Source organism: Centrocercus urophasianus, unplaced genomic scaffold, assembly GCF_019232065.1.
Source record: "Centrocercus urophasianus isolate 14NV4802_14NV808 unplaced genomic scaffold, USGS_Curo_1.0 seq_13, whole genome shotgun sequence".
In the NCBI taxonomy this organism is placed as follows: domain Eukaryota; kingdom Metazoa; phylum Chordata; class Aves; order Galliformes; family Phasianidae; genus Centrocercus; species Centrocercus urophasianus.
The window spans coordinates 25780585-25806594 of NW_024884475.1; the positions used below are offsets into that span (position 1 = coordinate 25780585).

The 26010-nt window shown below is 37.2% G+C and overlaps 1 protein-coding gene and 1 long non-coding RNA gene across 4 annotated transcripts in view; one reads left to right on the top strand and one right to left on the bottom strand.

Moving 5' to 3' along the window:
- DLC1 (DLC1 Rho GTPase activating protein) overlaps positions 1–26010 on the bottom strand; it is a 214852-nt gene that overhangs the window by 68109 nt on the left and 120733 nt on the right. The gene's annotated exons all lie outside the window — the stretch shown is intronic.
- Positions 2286–6553, top strand: LOC122156966. 2 transcript variants are annotated; one of them, XR_006167728.1, is made up of 4 exons: positions 2286–2399; positions 4569–4657; positions 5623–5685; positions 6311–6553. It is a non-coding gene; the product is annotated as an uncharacterized LOC122156966 (long non-coding RNA). The 2 variants fall into 2 exon arrangements; XR_006167729.1 differs by lacking the exon at positions 6311–6553 and having other exon boundaries at positions 5626–6071.

Sequence of the window (26010 nt, forward strand, 5' to 3'; positions counted from 1 at the left end):
ATCTAACTAAATAAGCCTTTAAGAATAAAAAGACAAACTCTGCAAACTAAATGAAGCTAACTCTCATTTTCCAGAAGTCTGCAGTGCAACTCTGTGGCTTGGTCGTATCTTTTAGCCAAAAATATCCAAGATAATTAATAGAATGTCTTTCCATAGTGCAACAGGCCAATACATATTCAAGATGCATATGAAAGCAGAGATTGCCATTAACTAGTATTTCATACTGCAGTTTCTGGAATAAATCCTGTTTTTTATATTCATTGCTTTATTCACTGAGCTTTAAAGTGGGATATGTTCCCTTTGAATGAGATCCTCAATCATCATCTTTATGGTCATTTTCTTATTTCATGCTTGACTCTTCCTAGCCACAAAGCTGAAGTCATTTTTTCACAGAGAACCGAAGATGTGGGACAAAACTTCAAAAACAGTCAACTATGGTTTTGAGGGCTACAAACCTGGACAGAATTCTGGTCAGACCTCTTCAGAGCAGGGAAACAAAGCAGCCATTCATGCCCCAGAAAGCCTTTTGTCCCACCACCAGGAAGAGACAGACAGACCATACGGACAAATGATGGAGGCATGATTTGGGCTTGCATGCCAGCAGTAAAACTGTGAAAGTCAGTCAGGAAACCAGAAGCCTGCAGAAGGGAAATGGTTTGCACTGGTGTTACAATAATTAGTGGAAACCCTGCGCTGCTCAGATGATCGGTGCAGATGATCTCTTCTGGCTTCTCTACTACAGCCAGAAAGGCAGTGCTTAGAGGGAAGCAGTATTTGGACACCAAACCTCAAACCAGTGCTGCAAGGAGGGGAACACCAACTCAGGAGTTTGTTTCTGGGTTCTTTTCTCACTAGTGTGGAAGACAGCTCAGACAGGACTTGCTATTGCGTTGGTGAACTGACCCTCTGCTAGCTGAGTCTGTCCCTCAGAACATGCCTGTGGCACGCTGAGCTGCAGGAGCAGAGAAGAATAAATCATTTCAGAGGCAGTCTCTGTGGCCTGATGGAGAGGCTGATAAACAAATCCTGTTCCGTTCAGCAGTTTAGTGTGCAGACATACTTTTTGTATGCCTCAGGCTATGGGATGCATTGTTAATAATAACTTCAAAGTCCTCTATGGACATTTCAAACCGTTGTCTGTTTGCATCCATTTCTTTGGTCATTTGGACACTTTTGAAGTGCTGGCCAGTGGTATGCCAGCAGTGCCAGCAATACAATCTATGCTATTGTTTCATGGCACTGCCACCATGTCCCAAATACTTCTGCCTCCTGTCTTGGCATATCAAGTACATTTGTTTGTGTGTGTTTACTGAATCAAAAGTTCCCTCTGCTGCTTGGTGTGCCTTGGAAGAACATCTTTGGCAATAGTTTCTCTAATATAAGCACAGAATGCTTGCGTGCTAGACAACTGATTAATGGCTACTTTTGGGAGGTGGGGATTGTAATTATTAGTACTTTGTTTTGTATCTAATTACATCATCCTTTTTGCCTGGCAAATTATCTTTAAAATGGCTTATGAGGAGTCTCAAAGGGAAAGGAGTTATTTGTTTTGCTTATTTAAGAAAGAACATTTTTAAGCATAGACCATATAAAAAAAATCCTCGGTTCATCTGACCGGGCTTATAGCTGCCTGACAGAAGGTCTTATATTACACTACAAAATCCATTGTGAAGAGCTTTGCAATAGAACTACCAACATATACTTCAAATATTTTAACTGTGAGGCAGAGTAATTGTGGATCAGCTTGCAGTGTAAACTTTACTTTGCATAACAGAGGTGCTAAGCAATGTATTTACACAGACAACAATTAGAATGAAGAAAATGGCATGGAGAACAGAAAATGACATGGAGCTCCCTCGTTATAACAAATACTGATCCTGACCCACTGGCAGCAGTAAGCCAGGGAAGGGAGGAGATATTTCCTTTGTACTTCTGACCAGATGCTTTAACATCTCAGTGGTGTTCATGTCCTGAGCATTTTTTTCCTACCTGTGTAGAGACGGATGTAGTTTCTTGGCCATTTAAAGCTGATATAAATGAGATCTGGGACCAAAATGTTGCCTCCTTCCTCTGCTTTCCATCCCCACCTATGTACTCCCATTCCTGCCTTTGTTCTTCCACAGAAGTTCACAAGGCCACACAATGACTTGGATCAGGAATCACCAGGGCTGAAAACTAATCTGCTAACAAACAAATAAACAAAAAACCAAATCAACTCTGTCTCCAAAAACCTGCACCATTTTTCAGTGAACTCATTTTCCTGCTCCAGCTCAGCACTTGGCAGCACAAACACTGCAGCAGCACAAAGGCAGGGATGGGAAGGATGCAGACTTGATTTACCACTCTTACTAATCTTCCAAGTCAATGATTCTAAAGAAGCACAACACGTCGACTTTGGGGTGAGTTATAGGCCATTTCTTCACTTTCCTGCTCCTCCAGCTAATATTAGCCAAGAAAGCATGTGAATTTGCAACAGTAAAACTGCCCTGGATTATGTTTATCAGCTAAGATCTTTAACAACTTCTGCATATCTGTTCACTGGTAAAGCGATCTACTTAACCCCTCCACACTTAGATTTTATGCTGTTTTAGAAACACATTTTTCCTCTTTCTGTCATGAAAAGTTTCTTGATGGACATAGAGATGTAAGATTCTTCTTTCTCTCCTCTCCTTATCTAACATCTCCACTCCTTTTGTTACAAAAGCTATCTCCGTATGACAGTGGCATTAGAAAATAGTAGGATGTAATTCAAGAGATTGTCGTTGTGCTCCCCTTTTGCTTAAACATGCTTGATTAATATTTTTAATTAATCTGCATATCTATTCTTTTCTAGTTCATTTTATGTCCTCATACAAAAGTAGTCATTAAATTGTGCCATTCCCTCAAAAACCTGTAATTTTGTAATCTAATAGGTTTCTCAAAAGAGCCATACTCAAATAAAGCATAGAATACTGTATCTTACAGGAATGCCCACCATCATTACAGTATTTATTGTAGGTCTAACAAAATAAGTATCTGTTGATAATGTGAAAGCCTCTGTCTTAAAATACATAAATATAAGCCTCTTTGTTTCAGTCAACATCTTTCAAGATTAAGCAGCCTGATTTCATACCAGCTGCTTCTACTAGTATCTTCTCTCACCCGCAGAAGGGACCAGGAAATGCCTTGGCTGCAGGTCAGGAGGATAGTGACTTACCTACACAACAACATAGGTGAACTGGTGTGCCATTTTCAGCTGCCAGATCTGGCCTTATCATCAAAGTTCATTCAGCAGAAATAACAATTTCTAATCTGTGCTGAAGAGAGGAGTATACAAATACCCAGGCAGGCTGTTAGGAAGGGAAGTCTGAGGAAACATTAGGCAAGACTGAGTATTCTGACCAGTGGGCTGAAGTAGTTGGTACTTACTAAAGGAAATATTTTAAAGGAAAAGTCAAAATCTGGTTACGTGAAACAAAACAAGAGTAGCAGGAGTAATAAATGGGGGAAAATGCACAGCTGCATTTGCTGGATTATTTTTGAGCACACATTTGACAATCTGATAGAATTTTTAGTAACGTTTGGTGTGAAGTGTTCTAATTCTTCCTGGAATTATGAGGTACAACTCAACAGAGAATTAGTAGTAGCATGATAGTAAAGATAAAAATATATATTAAGAAAAGAGTTCTTGAGACCAGAAATTGCACATCACTGAGGAAAACAGATAAATAAGACAGCCATAGTTGCAACAGGAAGAGTGGGTGGGTTTGAGAACAGGCATTTGGTAACTCAGAGATGTTGGATGCAAATGAAGAGAGACATCTCCACATTCTAGGGGGCAAACCTCATAAAGGGAAAACAGATGAGCCTTTGGAGGAGTGTCTCCGCCTCTCCACTGGGTAAGGGGCACTGAGAGTACCAGCTTTGTAAGTTAACTGATTGAACAGCCTAAAGATGTGTGAGATGTAATATTACGCTGAAACTTACAACCTCTTATTTCTTCTATTTGTACAAAAATTATCAAATATAGTAAATGTTCAGATTTGCAGCTGTGCACTGGCCATTTCTAGGCACCTCCAAAATCAGAAACATCTCTCAGTACCATTGTACAGATTTTTTGAAGTTTCAATATTCTTCACTTTTTTCTCCCCATAGCAATGATACAGGAAAGGCATCCTGCATTCTTTAAATAGGCTATTTAATTTATGAGCAATTCAGTATGAACACTGTAGGTAGGTATGAGTTTTCTGATCAACTTCCAATTGATTATGTTATTAAATGTCTTCCAAATATGCAGAAAGGCTTGAAGTAATAATAGAAAAAAGGACAGACAGTGGTGTCTACTAGTACTTCTCAAGCTGATCAGTGAGGCTGGGTGTGTGAGAGAATGCAGCTGCTAACTGACATTCAAGTGACTGCAAGGAAGGTGTGCCGGAGAGTGTCAGCAAGACCAAAAGGAAGTTGAGTGATGAAATGCAGAAACATGAGGGAAGGTGATAGCTGATTACACTGTAAGCCTAATAGGGAGCTCTGTATCAGGGCAGAAATGTCACAGAATAAACTGCAGTGAGTGTCTTCTGTTTTTTCAGTCCCACGCATGAAGAATACAAACAGAAGATGTTTCAAAACAGCTTAAATGTTCAGCAACCTGACATAAAGAAATTCCCCTAAAGCACAGGTAAGGCCATTAATTCTTCTCATAAAGCATTGTGAAAAATAAAATTATATTTTGTATGTCCTATGATGGTGTAGGTAGGGTGAGATCTGGTCAAAACAAGAGTGTGGTGGAAAGAGGATCTCCTCCTCACGAGGAGTGGCTAAAAGAGCTGGGATTGTTTAGTCTGGAGAAGAGGAAGATCAGTGGTGACATTATTGTTCTTTACAACTACCTAAAGAGAGGTTGTGGTGAGTGGGGTTGACCTTTTCTCCCATGTAACTAGCAATAGGACTAGAGGAAATGGCTTCAAGTTGCACCAGGGGAGATTAAGTTTAGATATTAGGAAATACTTCTCCCAGAGAGTGGTCAGGTACTGGAATGGGCTGTCCAGAGAGGTAATGGAGTCATCAGCTCTGGGGGTGTTCAAGGAACATTCAGATGTTGTACTGAAGGACATGGTTTAGTGGAAGATAGTGGTGCTATGTGGACGGTTGGACTAGATGATCTTGAAGGTCTTTTCCAACCTTGTTGTTTCTATGATTCTGTGATTCCATTTTATGATTCATATAGTTACAGCAGAGGAGTGTGCTGGCATTTATTTCACATTAAGCAAACCTCAGCCTACACTACAGAAAACAATGGTATGACAGCTAAACACATGATCAGTATATGTTATGATTAGGATCAGCTTGTTTTCAGAGAAATATATTAAAAACTCTGGAAAACATTCAGATTTTCCAAGCAATAGTCTCTAGAAAACCACCACGAGGCACCTGTTCTATCTACAGAAGGAGAATGCAGCTTTCTTTGAAAAAAAAAAAAAAAAAAAAAAAAAAGAAATCAAGAATCAGGAATTATAAAGGGACTAATTAGCCTCTGTAGTCAGACCTTTTATGAAATACAGACCAAAACCTTATCCAGTGATTTCTGTATCAAGCCTACATTCCAGTAACTTGTTTAGACAGTAATTATGCACTCTCCTTTAGCAGATGGTGTGCTGCTGTGGAAAGCTTACTCATGTTCATCACTGGATATTCTGCTGTCCCAAGGTAAAGATCTCTACCACATCGAAAAGGAGTTCTTCAGACTAGCTTTTTCCTGACTGTTTACTATCTGGGACATCTATGATATAGATTTAAACCTGGTTCTCACTTTTCTAACCAAAACTGGAGTATGTTTGACTCTTAGCTGAAATACTAAGGGCACAATGGCATAGGCTGTTTTCATGTCAGTTCACCTTGAGCATTCATTCTGTCCTTTAAAAACCTTTCCAAAGCGTTTGATAAATCACTTTGAAAAGACCTTTTTTTGAGTTGTTCTTTTCATAAGAATCCAAAATATTGAAAATTATGTCAGGCACTTGTAGTTTCTGTAACAAATAAAGATATTGAATATTTACTGTAGTTAAAAGGTTGATACTCATGCAAAATCTGTAATTTTTAAAATTTTTTTGACCATTTCAGAATATTTCAGACTACGTTTGTTCTTTCTGTAGTCATAGCCTGTTCTTTATTATATAGTACAATGGACAGAAAATGGAAAGAACTCCCATAAAATGTTGAGATTGTCTGAAGAAATCAAACCTTCTAAGAAGATGCTCTTCATGCAGTATGATCAAGAAGAAATTTTCTTTTATTTTCACTGCTTTATCTTGAATTTCCATTATCTGATTAGGCATGGCTGCAGGCTCTGAAGACTATGAATTCTTTGATACATGAAAACTACGTTACATTACAAACGTATTGGGAAGGGTGAAGACTGGCCATTCACAAAGACCCAGGAAAATGTTACTTTCAGAAATTGTTTAAATCTACTAAAGCACAATTTTTATAAAAATATCATGTTTTTATACAGGAAAGATTTAAAATGCAGAAGTGTTTTTTTCTTAGAAAATAAGAAGCTAACTAATTAAATCAGTTTTGCTCCCCATGCTTTGGTGTTTGTGCCTAGATCTCTTCCTTGTGTTTGGAAAAAACTGTCCATGAAACAGTCATTTACAATCCCAGAGGTATGGAATTTTTTTTTTCTTGTTGAGGAATGTGACATTCTTTGCAAAGTAGAAACAAATGGTGCAGATTCATCTGCTTAATAAGGACTGCTTAATGAAGGGAGTCTGAGAATGTTGCAAATGCCCGTGCATTTTAGAAATATATTTTTAGAGTAAGCTGAGAGGTGCTTGATGTGTTTTGTTGTGCGACATTGGTAGTGTGATGGTATCATGATGTGGTCTAGGTTAATTCTAAACTTGGAATTCTTTTGGTTTGTTTTCCGCATTCATTTTCTTCCTTCCTCAGCGAAGCTATTTCCTTCCAAATGGTGTTTAAATTGGTATAGACTAGCCAGAGCACAGTCTGGGCTGGTTATCAGCAGGCCTCACAACTGGAACGAGTGTCTCTAGATTTCCTTATCCACCCCCCAGCAGTTACTGTCATCAAAGCAACTGATCCTAGGACACAGATGAATAGTTGCTCTTAGAATAGCAGTCTGCAGCAAGGTCAATGGTGTTCAAAACAATCTGACCAACAGCAGGAAATTCCCTCCAAGATTGCTAAATCTTGTTTACAAGAGATGTCTTTCTGCAGGATATACCCGACCCAACACTCTGCTAAGAATGTCATGTGACATAGCACATTTTCATGGGGAGTCTCAGAAAGCAGATAGGATGAAGTCCTGGCAAAATTCCCACTTCCTTCAATGCAACAGGGTTTCACACAAACTTTCATTAGAGAAAGGGAAAAAAAAAATCAGTATTGAAAATCAGTCCTGTCAGGTGCTGTCAAGGCTGGCAGAGGTGCAGGAGCAGAAGTTGGCTTACAGAGCTTCCTTTCATGAGAATGGGTTGTAGTTAAACCATACTGGACAGACAGATATAAAATAATGCTGAACAAAACTATCTGGGAATAATATTCCCCAGAGAAGTCCCCTCACTCAGAGTGAGTGAGGGCTAGAGCACTGGAACAGCCACATGCTTTCATAGGAAGGCCAGCACAATAGTTAATCACTTGTTTCTTGTTGGAAACAAATTACTTATTCACAAGTTATGAGACCAAGAAACCTGGAGGACATCTCTGTTAAAAACCTTCTAGAAATAATTATGTTTCAGAAAATCATTATTTGGTCATGACTATTTTGCAAATGAAAACAAAGGCAAAAATCAACAGATGATTTATCATTTATACATATCCACTCTATACTATGTACTGGCAATAATTTTCATCTACTAAAAAAATTAATTATGTTTCAAGAAACAATGAATAAAGCCTTTTATTTGTTATGCATTCCATATGTACAATCCTATTTTATCTCTCCAAAATCCAATCAATAATTCTGAATTCCCACGGCTCAGTTAAGTCACCAACACTTTTCATGTTCTCAAGAGTCATTGAAATGCCTAGCAGAAAGCACTGACGAGTACGCTCTGTTTATAACCACCAACATACACTTTAGCAAGTCATAAATGCTTGACACAATTTACTCATTGCTTGAACTTTTAAAGGTCTAGCTATTCACATCCATTTAGTGTAGGTGTAATAGCTCTGGATGTTAGTGTGACAGTGTGGGTAAGAAGTTACATAATGTCTGAAAGTCTATTAAATGAAACTTAATCAAATTCTTCTCTGCCATAACCACTGCATATTCTCAATGTTTGGTTTATGTCCTCAGCAAAAATCTGTAAGAATTATCCTTTATCTTAAGGGATAAGCACAATGAATCAAGTGGAAAGAGGACCACAGGTGATGGACTGCTAAACTGACACTTTTTCTCGACTCTCTCAAAACACACATGCAATCACCAAATTCATAAGTACATGGCTTAGGATTCTCCTTAGATTTGATTCTTGTTTTGCAACTATATCAGTAACATAAGAAGAAAGGAAATCTCCAAAACAGGAGTTACCAAGCTGTGCCACAAGTACAAACACTGGAACGCAAACTCTTTAGAGTAATATTCAAGTTCTACCCCAGACATCTTGCACATGCACACATCTTTTTGCATAAGTGGCTCTGCAGTATGGTTTTAGGAAAAATCAACTTGGTGGCATTTGAAAAGTCATACTCTATCATGAACATGTGGCTTTCTTTTTATTTGGAATAACAAGAGATAAGATAGTATTTATACATTACAGACTGCATCTAATAGAGGAGTTGTGACTTGCCAAAGGTCAGTCTGATTTCACCCTTTTTGTTTCTAATTTCTGATTACATTGCTCTCCAGCACACACTGCTAATGTGTCATGGAGACTAAATTGCATAAAAAACGATGATATCAAAAGCTCATGACAAGAATGTCTTCCTATTTGTTACTCTAAGGACAAAATGTCCATTAGTGCCATTTTATAAGTTTAAATAAGAATGATCATTTTTGAAAAAAATCGTAGATTACAGATTGTAGATTATGGATTTAATGAAGTATTCATTATATATCTGAAAAGAAACAGCTTGGGTGAAACAGATTGTTAATTACATAGTTTCAACATATACATGACCAACTGACTTCATCTCATGCCTTCTGTTTCTGGCCTGATTCTGCCAACAAATTTAATTTCACTGTTTGTGATCAGCGCTTACGTGTAGGGCATGCTGAAATTTATTTGTAGGACAAGTTTTGTGCTTGTAAGGAATTACCTTAGATTCTGTATTCAGATGCACATAGTCCAACCCCTTCTGTACTCATTAAAAGACAGACATAAAATGAGCTGCAGTTAGAGTCACTGCTTGCAAAATGTAAGCTTTCATGCTTGTAGTTTCAATTCTTGAATTGTATTGTGAAGAATAAATACTGTAAGAGTTACAGTTTTCCTTTAGGAAGGTCTTTGGCTGTTATTTCTGTCTTCTTTCTGGAAGGAAAATTCAACTTGATGTATACACAATCATTCTGCTAACCAAAGTCAGCACTAATTGAATGATTGTAACTTCCTTGAATGTGTGAAACAATGCATATATATGAACAAAAAAGAGCAAAATAAAGAAATGAGCATTCTTCATGCATCTATTTCCCTTGAACATTTTAATAAGTGTTTATGCTGTTTCTAGACTGTTCCCAAGTTGTACTAATGGCATACAATATGTAACATTTGCTATTGGTCTAAAGCCCTTAGCTTGTCTTGTGACTTTGTAACTGAATTGGATGACCTGACCTTCATAAATAAGAAGGAATAAGGATATCTTTCAAACAAGGATAGGGTGGAGAACACTTTAGGGAATGATATGGACAAGAGGAAACAAGGAGACCTATTTAAAGTCACTGCTTGTCCTCTTTAGCTGAAGAAATATATTAGGTTACAAATAGAAACACTAGAATTAAAATTATCTGTTTTCCTTCCTGAGTAGAAAGAAAGGTTTCTTGATGTGTTTTACATAGAGATTTATTTTTCTCAAGATATGGAGATTTCTCCTGTATTCTCATAAATAAGTGTCTTTTTTTTTCTTTTTTTTCTTTTTTTTCTTTTTTTTTTTTTTTGTGAGTGCTGCAATTATTCAGAAATAAATACACTGCAAAACCTGTCTGTGAGTTCCTGGAGCAGTGCTGACTCAGAGATGGGCAGCATTTTGCCATCCTATACATACTGCTGAATCCACCAGTTGGACTGCAGTGGGCACTGGGTGATACCAACATCAGGAACATATGTGCAGTGCTACGTAAAAATCTGTAGCACTTTTCACTGCATTTACTTTATTGCCTCAGTTCTGCATACCAGATGGGAGGTGAGGAAAGAGTTCAAAGGACTCTTGTTATTGTCCTCTCAGGCACAGTTATGCTTGATGCATTGCAATCTGAGCTACTCTCTCATTTCCCATCACTGCTCATTACAAACAGAAGTGGTCTTGCAGTTCTGATGGGCTGCTCAGTCACAGGCGTGCAGCCACTTTCATTACTAAGAGATTTGCCCACAAAATATCTTCTGGTATCTTGCTTACTAATCAGCCTACTACCTTGTGTCAGTCCGTGTTAATGGCATATGGGCAGTAAGTGCTGAGGCAAAGATTCCTCCTGTGCTTGAAACATCTGCCCGCTCTTGTTCCTTCCTATTGATACCCACGGGACTGCTGTATCTATCTAGGCAGATACACAAGACTCTGATTTCTTAGCTTTTCAAAACTTCTTTCTCCTTGCATCTGGGTGCACATGCACAGAAGCCATCTTAATGCAAGTAATGTATTAACATAAGAGTTATCTCGAGTAAAGACCAAAATACCACTTTTAAAGGGAAAAAAAATACATTGCAAAATACAATGCAGAAAAATATACATACAAGAGTAGGAATCATGCTAGATAGGCACATTAGTTTTAATTCAGTACCATAATGTTTTTCCTATCTGAAAACAAACAAACAAACAAACAAAAACCTAGGAAAAAAAGCACTTTTTAAAAGTTTTTTTGTTTTTTTTTTTGTTTGTTTGTTTGTTTTGTGTTTTTTTTTTTTAAAGAACACTATTTTTTGAAAAAAAAAATCAGTATTTAAATTGGATGTCTTGACTCCAGACAGCAGAAATCAATGATTTTGTCCCAGCTAACGATGATCTCACAAAATGACGATTTTATTTATTTATTTTTAACTGCACAAAAATTATGACCTTCTTTATAATTTAGTTTTCTTTTTTAAAAGTAAGAGAAAAGCTACTGTTGTAATAGCAGATCCACTCCTGGTCTTGTTTGCAGTTGGGCATAGTTGTGAAACACACCAGCTTTTGGTGTTATTTTGAAGAAAAGTTAACCCTAGCACGGTGCTATCTGATCTTTTTATTTACATCTAGTATAGACAGATAAGGAGCATTCCATCTCTCAACATCCTGGTTAAACTTAAACACAGTTTATATCAATCAGACTGGTAACTGCATATTAAAAAAACCTTTAAATGTTTTTAGATAAAGGTTGAAACTGAAGTCAGTGTGTATGAGAAAAATAATAGTAGCAAAAAGCTTTGTTGTTGTTATCCAGAAAGTTTAATCGCACATTCGATATAAAGAAAACAGATGTGCAGACACTGCTCAAGGAAACAGGGCACCTTTGATCTGCTGCTTTCTGCTGCTCACTCACAAAGGACAGTTGCTTCCATTAATGAGGCTTTTCTACTTTATTAGGTTCACTGATTTCATGTGCCCAGAGCAGGAGGGAAATAGGACTGCTCTGTAAGAAACCACTTTGATATCTTGTAAATAGAGCCGTAAAGCACTCATGTCGCTTAATGCTATAAGTACAGCACATTTGTAAATAGCTGTTATGAATGCCAGTGGTATTTAAAGCCTGTGAATGGTGAGAAGGAACAAAGGTAATGAGTTGTTTGATGAGCTGATATTTGTTTATCTGTAAGGAATGAACTCAGGTGAAATAAGAAAGAAAGAATTCTTCAGAATGAGTCCAGGTTCATCAGAACCACTCTACAGAAAACTAAGCATAATTGTACCTAAGTGAGAATGATTTCTGGTATACATTTAAATAATCACAAAAAATCAGAAAACATGGTTAAAGAAGTCAGGAGGTGCCTATATACTCCTACTACACTTACGAGATCAGTGTAGTATGTATTTAGCTCATCTGGTTATACAATTCAAAAACTATACTGTTTGCACATAGTGTCTCATAATTGTGACAGTCCATAAAAAATGATTTTTGGAGAAAAAGTGCCTAACTCCCGATAATTTTAAAATCCAGAAAGATGCTTGTAGAGTTTTAAAGGCCAGTTTCTCATGTGTGTTATTTACTGTAGCATCTGGTAAGAATCTATGAACAGGTGCACCAAAAACAAGTAGAATAAAATTAATTTGCATTTCTGTTTGCCTAATTTGTTAGCTACAGCTGAAATACTGTATTTAGATTCTCAGTTTTATTGTTAATTCAGAACCGTTAATTGTTATTTTTAATTGGTAATTGTTACTGTTAAGAATTTAAAAAGTGAGCTCTTCATTGTCCTCCAATAAATGCCACACTTTATCACTTTGTTAAAGTGCCTTGCATACCTGTGCATGCAATTTTCAGTTTCTCCCTTTAATTTCTCTCTATATTCCCATGTAGCTGTCTGTTAAATACGTATACAGTTTGTGCATTTCTTTACCTGCAGTGACATTTCAATTTGCTATAATTTCTCTAACACAGCAGAAATGTCTAAAGCATGCCTTCAGTTCAAATTAATTCACAAATGGCAAAGAGGATATATAACTCAAAAAACTGATCTTGAATCTCCAGGAAGTTTGTTGTATTGCTACATAACAGAATTCAGACCTGATCTTTAATGCTGCTCCACCTTTTTATGTAAGGTTGTTTCCCATCCTTAATTTCTCATCTTTACTCATACCCATTAGAACGTAAGTGTACACGTTTGGGTCTAAGATATTCAGTGTTCTGCTCATGTTGAGTTTGTGGGGTAACCTGGAAAACCCCACCTTCAAAAAGATGTAGGCCAAAAAATCAGAGCTAAGTTTGTTGCGGTGCTTGCTGCTAGCTTCGCTAGGGCAGGCTTTGCAGTTGCACTCTCTTCTTGAAAGCAGACACCCTGTCCAAAGTGTGGTGGTTAGCAGCATGTCCCCACCCACTGTTACCACTGCAGAACTTGATACCACCTTGGGCAAGGAGGTTTCTAGAGCAGCGTGGAGTTTTACTGCTGTTTATACCATTACACTGAAGTTAAAGGGACTTCAAATGAGCTGAATCTTACCAAGGCACTGTTAAAAGACTCAACTGCAAGTGAGAATAATGTCAGAAACCTTGTATTATCATGTACTCACACATATATATGTAGATATAAAATGAAAAATTTCTCAGAATCAGCTTGTGAACTGCCACTGACTAAGGACTGAGTTAGAGAGAGGTGTTAAGAAAATTTCCTCTACCCCCATCCGAGACCATGCTCAGATACTGTGTGCCTTCACTGGGAGCTGGAAGAACTTTCCTGGGACAACATTACTGCACATGCATGTTACTGAAAAGCAGGAAGAAAGAAGATCCTGCTTTTCTGGAAAGGTCAGTTTGATGTTAGCTTTAGGAGGTCAAAACTGCTGGCTGCAGAGATTTTTCTTCTCTGCCTTTTCATGGACAGTTGCATATCAAAGTTGAGATTGCTTTTTCTGTGCACATACACAGAGTACTGGAACAGCAGCAGAAAAACACATGGAGCTTCAAACATGAAAGAACTTCCTATTTTTTATTCTGAAACAGAGACGAGGAGAACTTCTCATGTATTTCCTAATGTTATCGGATCTCTACTTATGAATATTTGGTGCAACTCCACTAAAATGAATGATGCTCTCTTTGCTGAAAATTTCAGTTTGTTCAGTACAGGCTATGGCGTGTGCCAGACTGCGTGTGAGAGAAAATGAAAAATATTTTGGAGTAAGACTCTCTTCAACACCCAATACAATATATTAGGATACTTGGTGTTCTCACCCTCAATTCAATTGTGAATTATACTAACATCTCCTTATTTTTGAAGAAAATTCTAATATGATTGAAATTTTTGTCTTGTTTATGAAAAAGCTGTTTTAAATCATATTTTCTGCCTACTATAATTCTGCACTTTCAGGCACTCATTGTCCTATATCCATAAAATCGCTGCCTTGATATAATGTATCAGGCCTTTGGATAGAAAAAATGCATCTTGTAAACAAAATTAACACTGAAAAGAGAGGGAAAAAAAAGTGGGAATACCTTCTGGATAAAAATTAGTTTCAGAACACTGCTTTAGTTTAGTCAGAAGTAAGGTTTACAGGATTACTTCTATCTCTCTAAGACCATAGTTTTTTGAGAGGTTGCAAACACTTCATGAGAATTGTTTTGAAAAGTTTTGGTTAAATGCAAGAGTTTATCTTACTCAGGCAGATGAGAACCAGTTTCAGTGTAGGAATTTTATTTCCTTTATCCTTCTTCTGAGAGAGTTCTTGGTCTTATGTTATTCATCTGGCTTCCTTCACAAAGCTGTGCTGGGGCACCTTCCCACTAAAGCATCAAGGTTGTGCCACAACCCAGCAGTTTTTCATTCTGTCAGAGGACTTTTAATGCACAGTAAGAGACAGCTGATGGCAATTAACAACCTGAAATTTGCAAATACAGTTTTATGGGATTTCTGTAGGAGTGTTCACAAGACTTCTTGCTTTCTGCTTCAATAGCAAGTGCTCTAAAGTGTGTTTTCATTCTGCTTTTAAATTAATTATATGCCAGTGTTCACACAAATGCACAGAGAATGACAACAAATCCACATGGACACATTGTTTCTGTTGCCTAATGCATGGGGGAAGCCAAAAACCAGCTCTGATGGTGATTTACAAATGCAGAAAGAATTGAAACAGAAGATAAAAATACTCACTTATTGGGTGTAAAATGTAGGCTGTTCTTCAAGAACTGAAGTAAATTTGTTCTGGTCTCATGAAATAATTCCTGGTTATTTTTCATTTGTTTGTTTGCTTGCTTTCCTATTTTCCTGAATAATATATTATTATGGTACTCCATGCTTCTTACTAAGCATTTAAGATGAAATCAGCAGATACACATTCTATCCTAATCTGCTTTGAAAATACAGGAAAATATCAGTGGAAACTCTGGCATATTCCCATCGGCAGTTAGACAGATATCCCTCCTTCCCTTTGTTCCTATCCAAGACTTTTTAATTCAATGAACTGTGACCAGTAAAAAGGTAAGAGAAAAATAAATAGTAGAGAAGTATAAGAGTACAGTATACCCATGGAAATACAACACATTAAATACCATTGTTGCTAGCATTTTTACAAAGATAATTTGCTTAAAAATACTTTTTTTCAATATAGATTTTCCTGCTGATAATTCCTATGTCTTGCTTATAACACATTGTACAGTGTAAAATATTTCTCCTATTTAGGAAAAAAGTGATCTTCACTCATTGCTGTGAATCCTCTTTCCTCAAATAAGTCCTCATCCACAGCACTGTCACTGCATTAAAGACGCATTAGAGGGTGCTCAGCACCTGTTCCAGGCACTGCATGAACACATGGCTATTGCCAGTCCTTGTCTTGAATAAATTTGTGCCAAATATTGTGAATAGACTGCTGGCAGAAAACAAAAATGATAGGAATGAAATGGTGTGAAGCACTGAGGACAAAAGGAGCAATGGAGTGAATGATCTTAAATGCAAGGGGCAGAGAAGAGTTAAATCCCTGTGGAGATTTCCCCAGGTGGTGGATACTGAAACCTCATGTTTGAAATTACATCTTGCTGTGGTAGCTCCAAAGAAATGGAACCAGATGTGATCATCATTACCCATCAGGCCACCATGGCAAGCTAATTTTGCCAAATAGCCCAAATATACACAAAGCTTTAATGACCTTTAATTCCTAACAGCTTCAGTAGGTCTTATTAAAAGCAGTCATGGGCTCAGGGATCAGAAACTACCAGTTTCAACTTTCAAATGGGCTGTCTAAGGATGCTAACCCTGGTGACATTAAAATATAAGATAAATAGGTATTATAAATAGTACTAATTAAAATATGGAAGAAGACTACAAACTTATGAAAAGAGAATTAAAGCTTCTTGTTAATCATTTTTACTTTTTACAGTCCAAGGAACAAATGATGAAAGGAGATTGTTGTTATTTCTGTTTTTAAACACACAGATCTGATGGAATGATAGTGAGAACAATATAGGAATTCAGATGATGGGATACCAGGAAAAGAATTTGATTTTATGGTCACCCATAAACTTCACAGTGACAGTTCAGTGCAAGGATACAAGTTACAAGCTTCTTATGTAGGCTTGTTGAATTATTTCTATTTGTAGTTGTTGCACAGACTGAGAAATGTGGACTATCTTTTTATCGACCTCTAAAATCTCATGAAAATGCCTGTCTTGTTCATATTATGCTGGACAACATTCTTTCCTTAGTGAAGTTATTACTGCATTCACATCAGCAAAATTCTTTGCTTCTAGTAGGACATGGGCTATTTAAATTTGCTGCAATTAAAAACTATTTCCATTTGAGATCATCTAACTGTATTACTTCATGTCCAGTAGATGTTACAAAATAATTAGAACATTTTCTATGCTAATTTCAAGTTAACAATATCTACTATTAAAGGAAAAAAGTCAAGATGGTTAATTTCTAATCTCTCTTTTTTTCTCAGTTTCACTGGCTGTCCACCATTTCAGCTGTTTTGCCTATCTGTTTGTCAAAGAAAAAAAGATCTTCAGATGATTATATCATCCATGGTTAGCCTCAATAAGGTTAAAACATCATGAAACAGAACCATGCGTATACTTTGTGACACTTCTAAATTTCTTACAGGTACTGAAGACATTTACTTTTGTAATGAGAGAGAGAAGATATTTAATGTTTTACTATGTCAGACCAAGTGTTTAAAGCGCATAGATGACAAAATATGGCAATAAGAAATGGAACAAATTTTACCAAGTACATTCAAAGAAATCAAATTGGAAAGTGACTTCAAGTTCTCTTTAAACTGCCATGAATGGGAAATAAGCCAAAGAGTCTGTGTTTCCATAATACTTGTGCTGATGCCAATGATAAATATTTGTGCAGTCCTGCTTGAAATAGCTGAGTGCTTGCTTGAGGGTCCCAGCTGACCACAGAAAATTTTATCTTCAAAATACTTGAAAAAATCACATTAAAGAAGTCATTACTGGTGTATGAAGATTCAGAAAACAAACATCTGAACTCTATAAATAAAAATCAAATATACAGATTTATCAAAAAATGTGCAAGTCATTTAGTGAGTTTTTAGGACATTTAAAATGCAAAAGGCTACAGTTGATTATAATAAAAACGAATCTCAATTACTGCTTTACTGGTCAAAAGCAGCAGGAGATAAAATAGTGTTCTGCCTGACATCTGCAACTGCATCAGAATCTCTGTCAGAGGCTTCTTTACTGGAACCAGAATACTTTCAGTTGAGTCTGTCCTCTATTCCTTTCCACAAGATCACTTAAAATTCTTCATTTTTTTTAATTTTTTTTTTTTCAACTTACTGATTACTCTTCAACAACTTAGTTGAGGATAAAATAAACCACTCCCTGTCACCGTGCTCAGGAAAAAAAGATGTTTTTATTTGTGCTGAAAAACATCATGCTACCTAATCACTTTAGTACATGCTGATGTATGCCAGGACTCACTGGGGTGCAACTCTGGTGCTCAACAGAAACCAGAAATATTTACTGAACTACTGATCAGCAGCAACATTGTGGCAGATGAATCTCACATGTTTGAAGCTTTAATTTATCATCTTTTAATGAAAAAATTCAGGATGAACAGAAGGAGGCATGGCTTGAGCTGTTATATCACGGCAAACACAATGTACCAGGAAGCTGTGTGCATGTCTGAGGGGCAAAATGTTTGACAAATTATAGATATTCAGAGTAAACAAAGACTGAGGCGAGGCTTCATTTGTAAATATTTCACACTCATGTCTCTGTCCCCTCTGAACAATGACTGCAAAGATGTGCAAATAGCACTGCATGGCACAGGTGCGTATAAGAAAACATGTCAAGTAAAAATGATGACTGGAGCAAAACTCCTTGACCTAGCCTTTCAAAGTGAAACTCTCTTTTACAAATATCAAGGATTCAGTTGCCCTGAAGAATATCAGATTAATGAAGCAAGTAAAAGCCAACAGGAGTATATCCTACATTTAATGTTATACAAAGTATACACTGGATTACAGAAATTTCCACTTTCCTCCATCCTACAGACCAGAGTTGATTCAATGCCTGCAGATTTTCTGCTGTGATTGGCAGCAACATGCAATGGTATGTGCCAAACCCTTCTTGTCTGTGGCTTACCAAGGCAGGCTGGTTGTTACTTCAGCTTGGGTGGCAGGTACTTTGCCTTCTTAGGGTGGCTGCCAATGTTCAGCTTCAGAGCATCAAGTAGCAAGAATAATATGTCACAAACTGTGAAAGGGTGCTGTGACGTTTTGACATGAGCTTCTCAGATACAGACTAGAAGGCTTTTGAAGCACTCTCTGAATGAAAGAGATAACTTAAGCTAAACATATGGAGTATGGTGTTGGTTCTCTTACCTCTGCCAAATGAAGCTGCCTAGGTACCCGATAGAGACTTTAAAAAGTGAAAACACAGGAGAAACACAGAATGTAGACTTTCCTTAGTCTCTATACATTTTCACTGGGTAAGTTCCCTCAAAGGAATGTGCAAAACTCTCATCCCTTCCTGTCAGAAACTACAAAATATAAAATGCTCTAGTTTATATTACATTTCTATTCAAAAGCTTCAACTGTGAATGGGCTCTATTCGATTATCATGCCGGAGAACATGAGATGCCACTAAAGTCAAAGTTAAGGAGTGGGGAAGTAGGATGAACTCAGAAAAGTCGTATCTTGCAGCCTCTATGCACATTTGGTGACAACTTTGTAACACATTACATTGCAAATTCCTTCTCAGATCTTACTTCCAAACAGTGCTACACTAGTATTTTTTTCTAACTAACTGACTGGCTAGCTGCTTTCCATTACTTTCTTTGTTCATTCCTTCTTGAATGTTTGATTTAACATTTGGAAGCAGAATCTGCCTAAACATTCCTCTCCCATTATTTTTACTAGAAGCCTTTGTGTAAGACTGACACAAATATGTGCACACTGAGCATGCTCAAACACAGCCATAATTCAAAAATAAGCTATACTTGGTAAATTAACTTTTCACACTCTGGAGATACTGGCAACAACAAGCAGCCTCTAGGAGATGTTTGCTGCGTAAGGAGAATTTGGCCCATTTTGTCCGTCCGCTATTCCTACCAGAGCCCAGGTCAAAATAACTTGGGTACTGCTGGAGGAACTTGAGGTCTGGCAAGTTCTCTGCCTGTGCTGATCTGAGTAACCATGGCATGTGTAATGCAAATAGTAAATACTTTTGTATAGGTTCTGAATTTATCTCCTCCAGCTGAGCCCTAGCACTGCTCATTTTACAGTTATAATTCCTTCAAAACGGGACTTTCTTGATCTCATTTTCTCACACACTGCTGAACATGCTGCAAAGTTCAATGCATAATAGTGTCAACCAATGTACTTTGATATGTCTCTCCCTTTCACCCCTTCCACCAGACTTGAACCATGCAGCTACATAAAATGCAAAATGCATGTTGAGACACAGGCTTAAAAATCTGACTCAGCCTCTTAATGAGATGTGAACTATCAGGGAAACTGTTCTGCCAGAAAGAAGATTGTTTTCAGTCGGAAACTTTCAACTGAAAATTGTTGAAATTCTTAAAGATGGAATTCTATCATATAAAATTAGCAAACATATAAAACATTTATTGCCATAGAGATGCTATACAGATGGCTGGATGTGTACTTTTTTTTTGTACTTTGTTTATTGCCAACATTTCCTTAAAAGAAGTATTCAGCTATTTTCTACTATGCAACCTACACTGTAACTGGGCTCCCCCCTGTGTCTACTGCAATAGTGGCATTCCTTAAGAGTAATAAATATTCTCTACATGGCAATTAGGTCTAGGCATGATTGTAAATGTAAAGTTCAGGAGCTTGTTGTTAATATTATCTTACGTTCTTATTTCCTGTTGTCTTTAGCTTAATATGTTTACTGCTAAAATGGAACATAATTAGCAAATCATATAGCTCATTTTTTACTGAAAATAGCAACTCGGCAAAATGTTTCCTAATGCCTGGGGCTGACCTTCCCACAGGCTGCATATCCTGGAACAGCACATGGTAATAAGAGAAATCAGTTACCTTGGGTCTCTGCCAAGCACTAATTTCATTTCTCTGGCTGCTCCCCTCCTTTCTAGCTCTTCTCCCTGCTCTCCCCCCAGTAACGCTCACATATGTGAGTTGGAGTCAAGAAGTTGCAGTTGGTAAACAAAACAAAGACAAAGCTGCTAAGAAGTTAATGAAAACATCAGTAAGTCATAGCATCTGGATCTCATCATCCCCCTCTGACGTCAGAAAGATGTCCAGATGCTAACAGAACTGGAGCAGTTGAAATATTTTTTGAGCAAGGCTCTTCCAAACAGTCAGATGCAAAGCAGTTCAGCACTTTCAGCAGTTTTTAAGGAACGTTTAAAGTATAATGATCTTTCAGATGTGTGAAACGTCTGCTTTGTGCTGAAATACGATAGAGTTTGGGGTGCTGTGTCTGGGACTCAGAAGCCTCCACTTCTGGGAGTTGGAGAGCAGGCGGTTGCTTGGTCATCTGTCACCAGAAGATACTTCTAGCAGGGACACAGTGCTCGTCACACAGCACACAACGTTTAACAGAAGAGCTTAAACTATCCACAATGATGAATTATGGAACTGGACCCTGAGAGAGCAGGTCATAATTTTCATCTTTCTCACTCATTTTTAATCCCTGTCTGACAATCTATACCTCATGCAAGCCTTGCACGCTGAAAGGTATAAATGATGAGCTTGGTCACCTAACAGGTGGCTGCCAGGTGTATTGCTTTTTGATTTCCCCTCATGTTCAAGCAAACTGCTGACATTTTCCACATTTGGGTACTCCTCTGCTTACAGAGAAATATTGCTGCTCAGTTCCTCTCAGACATGTTTTGTGGGCTGCTAAGGCTGTTTTCCCTGTTCCTTGGTCAGTGCTTATAGAGAAACCACTTGGAGCTCCTGAGAAAGTAGTAAGGTTATTTCTAAAAACTTCTAATTGCTGAAGTATCCTGGGACTGAATTCCTCCCTTACACATCCCTAACATCTCAGGCACAGGACAGGATACAGAGTTGCTGGCTGTTCACAGCAGTCCTACAAATGGCTAAGATGACTGTGGAAAAACAGAATGTTGAGAAAGGCTGTATTTCCACAATCCCCTCCAGCTGTTGCAACTTGAATGCATGAGGATTTTGTAGGAACCACTTTTACAATAAGCTTAGGGTACTGTATACTTCTAATTGTAAACTTGGACAAAATAGTGCCATTGTTGCATTCTGATTCCAGAAATGACAGTGGAACTCCATGAAATAAATGTTTTAAGTGTCACTAATGGAAATGAAATGTGGAAGTAAAAAAAAATCTTTCTGATTTCCCTGTCCACCACTATTGTAACTGAGTGCTGCCATAAGGAAATGTCCATTAAAAATACAAAACAATAGACAAATGTATGCTATGTATGAAGGTTAGTATTTCAGATTATATATCCATGTCTTCATTTGAAAGATGTAAAGAATCTTAAATCACCTCAATGGAATTGATATTTTCTCGGAAAGTTGCTTATACTATAAGCTTGTTAAATAATTCCACAAATAACAACAAAGCTTTTGAGTACAATCAAAATGAGGAAATTTTACCATGATAAAAATTATTTAACCATTTAATCAGAATAAATGATTGCTGTTTTGCACTGAATATGTTATGCCTGCTTTACTATACAAATGACTTGTTATAACTGCTGTATGTTTACTTTCTGTAAATTACAGCTTATTTACAAGAAATCACATCAGTATTCAATCATAGCCTATTTCATGGTGAGTGGCTGTTTTGAATATTTGTATAATAGCCTGAAAGAAACATCAGACCTACAGGTAGTTATCTCCAGATTAGGCATCAGTCTTTTCCTAAAAATGTTCAAATAGCCAAAATATCTTATCTAAGGCTATATATCAAGTGGTCTCAGGTTTTGCAGTGTATAAATCTTCTACAAATTTATTTCACCTACACACATTGTAAATCAGTTTCTCCATTCATTAGAAGAAAACAAACACTTAAGGCAGTAATTTGTCTCCTCTATGAGTATCAATTCTATGGATACATGAAATTTTTCTTCAGTCTGGGGCTTTAATAGCTTCCCTCAGATGAACTCTCCTTTATTTATTTCCTTTACATCCTATATACACCTGTACATCTATATATCTATTTCTATATAGCTGTGAACATGTGTATATAAATATGTATATAAGCCTGGAAGTATAAGCCATAGCTGGGAGTTGTTTAAGAATGAGGAATTTTTATTCTCATAGATTTTGCAACCCAGTAAAGGGCATATTTTAAAGTATCATAGTTAACATGAAAGTATAAATGAAAGCAGTAAGTACAGAAATACTCTTAATGAAGAACAAATTATGCAATCGAGAGAAACAGAAGATAGTGTTTTAGGTGATCCCAATGAAAGTAAACAAGATGTGCAAAGAATGCCATGGCCAGTAACAGGAAAAACTATATGATGATATAATGCTAAGCAATTATCATAAATTAAAAAATAAAAGGTCTGCTCTAAGGAGCCTGCCAACAAGATCTTCATAAGTAGATTCGAAAGTAAACCAGTCTTTATTAGGAGCATGAAGCTTAGATGAAAGCTGTCTGATTGCCTTCTGAGAGGAATTTAAATGGAACATAATTTAATGGAATTACTTTTCTGCAGTCCCAGAATTCTCTTTATTTCTATATCTTAAGCAAGAATTTGAAAGGACATATATAATCCTTCCAGATGATTGAAACTCTGTTAAAGTAGGGCATAATGAGAAGCAGTCTGTAACAGACTTTTGCAAATGATTGATTTTTCATTCTTCTGGCATTTAACACAAAACAAAACAAAGAAAAAGAAGAATGACAAAACCTCACTTCATATTTACTTTGTCTAAAATGAAAATATTCAAGAGAAGGAATAGTTAAAAAAATTAATTCTGAGGTTAATGACATATTGTGAGCTTTCATTGAACTTTAAGAAAAGAATGACATAAAAAGCATAAATGGTAAATAGCTAAATAAATAATTTCAAATAGAAAAGTTGCAGGCTTACTTTTTAAAATGTCGAATAAGTGATTTTGAGGGGGGGACGACTTTGATTGACTAAACTAATACAGCAAAACTGGCAATAATTCACAAAACTAGACTAAAACATGAAGCTAGACTATCAATACATTATTTTTGTCTGTAACGTTAGATGTTTCAGAAGACAATTTAGCTTTCTCATCAAGAAAAGTATAGAAATAATCAGTTGTACTCAGCAGCTGATTGTGATTGCTAAAAAATGCCGGTGAAAATGCAGAAAAACCCAGTATCGTGTCATGTGATAGACATAATAGGTCTTAGTAAAGAGCAGAGAAATGCTATACCAGCTGACCTACAATCTATCATGCAGATAATTCAGCCAACAGTGGAGGAACCAGGAGAAGTCTGGCTACAGCATTTTGAAGCTATGTGTGATTTTGAGATGAGAGCTCCGGGGGAGCTCACCCAATGCTGCTTTCCTTCTTGTACATCCAGCCCTGGTCTGTACTGGGAGGTCTGTCTATTAAATGAACCAGTGTGCTTCTCTTCCTTGCTGAGAATGTGCTCTGACATCAGTAAGTGGAATAAGCTGCATTTGGAATTCCCAAGGACATGTTTCTATTTCTCACACATATAGTAACAGGAAACGCTATGATTTTTGTATCATTCATTTGGAGAGCCTAGCAACTTGAGTCTCATTTTGTCCTCTTATTCATTGTTGCTCATTCCTTTGCCCCAAATTATACCCCAACTCTATTTGGCATTTTTGATGTCCACGCAATTGAAATGCTTCCATTGTGTTTAGTGATTTATTTAATATTCATTTTCCACATTTTAAGATCACCAGACATGACTGTAAAAATGTGTCTAGATACTTGTTTGCGCGAACTAAGAGAAAGAACAAAAGACACTGAGTAGGAAACCATGAGCTGCCACTAAAAGCCTGACCATGATATGACCACACTGAACTGCAACTCACTGCTGATCAGGAGAGGCATTTTGCATGCTACTCCACTACAACACCTTACATTTATACAAGTGTTCTTGGTTGGCCATGTGTTGCTGAGCCAGGGGCCATTTTGCCACACGAAGAGTGGAACATGCAGCTTCTCAGCCTTTATATGATGGTTCAGAACCAATGTGAGGGTGTTGCACTGTATTACTCCACCATGGCCATGGTGGGACAGCATGCAGAGAGACCAGAGAAGACAGTCCCTGTTCATTTGCATTCCTTTACCACACCAGCTCAAAACCAAGGTCTTCAGCTACAGTCTTCTGGTTTCATGCAACATCAATAGCCTTTTGAATACTTTTTGTCCAAGAATAATCTTTCATTTTGTTGTTCAGACTACGTGATCTAATGCAAAAGACATATTAGAAAAATTTTGATGATGTTTTCCCAGAGTACTTATGCAGGCTAGATGCCTCTATATAGATCATCAAACCGCCTGTTTGATGATTATATCAGATTATATTGCATTATTTGCTATCCTTCTGTGCAGACTACCAGATTGTCTTTAAAGGCAAAACACTTTCTGAATTACTTTTACTTGAATACTCTACAAAGAATGCATACTTCACATTTTCTCATTTCTTCTGCTCATATCGAGTTCTTTATTTAAAGGTGTGTCCTGATAACACAAATTGCTGATCTAAGTGGATTTCTTAATTCAGAGTCATGACACTTTGCCATTTTTCGGTTGTCAGCAGTTTAAACTGCTGATATTCTGGAGAGTAAACAGAACAGCAACATGGTTTATTGCTGTTTTGTTTCTCTTCCTGAATCTGTTGTTTATGAAGTACTTTCAGGAATACACCCTGATATCTGCACTCTAATTGCCTACTGTGCTGCTTATTTGGTGTTCAGCATGATTTTCTGACTTTCTGACTAACAGCAGCCCAAATATACAAAGGGCCTGACAACCCTACATCACTGGCAGAGTCTGGAAAATGGAACTGTCACTACTCTAAGAGTCCTCTAACATCTAAGCCTTGTTTGATAAAAACTGTTATGGCTTATAACCATCTGCCAAGCAGAATAAAAACATGCCAACCCTTATCAGCACAGTTAAAGAGGCTAAAGGGTTCATGTTCACTCCTCATTTCTAGGAATGTGACAGTCTCAAGAAATATAATTAGCCGTTGTCTATCCCCCAAATACAGAAGGTTAAATATATATGTTTATCAAGGACTTTTTATACCATGATAAAACCTATGTATTTCCATATATGGGTCATGTATAGTGGGTATAAGTTACATATCACTGTATGCTTTTGTATGTGAGCCAGCGAAAGGAAAACAACTTTGCAGAAGACAGTTGCTGGTAATAGCTCTCCTCTATGGACACAGGCCAGAGGCATGGGGAATCCGTTGATGTCAATGCCACCCTGAGCTTAACTATAAATTTTAAAAGTTTATTTCAAAGCACCCATATAAATATCTCAAGCAGGTGGAATGGAAGCTCATACCAGGGCAAACAAGTGTCCGGCTGACCAGGCAACGCACAGATCGAACAAGGGCTCAAGTGGCCCCACCAGCTTCCCTTTTACAGATTTCTGCAACATCCATGCCTTCTTACAAAGACTTTCTTCTCACTGCTCCTTCCATTGAAGGTTCAGCAACATCCCAAATATCAGAGCGTGTGCTATGACTGTTGCTCCATGTCATGCAGTCTTTGAACTACCAAAGAGCCCCATTTTAAGGTCTCCATTTTTTAACTT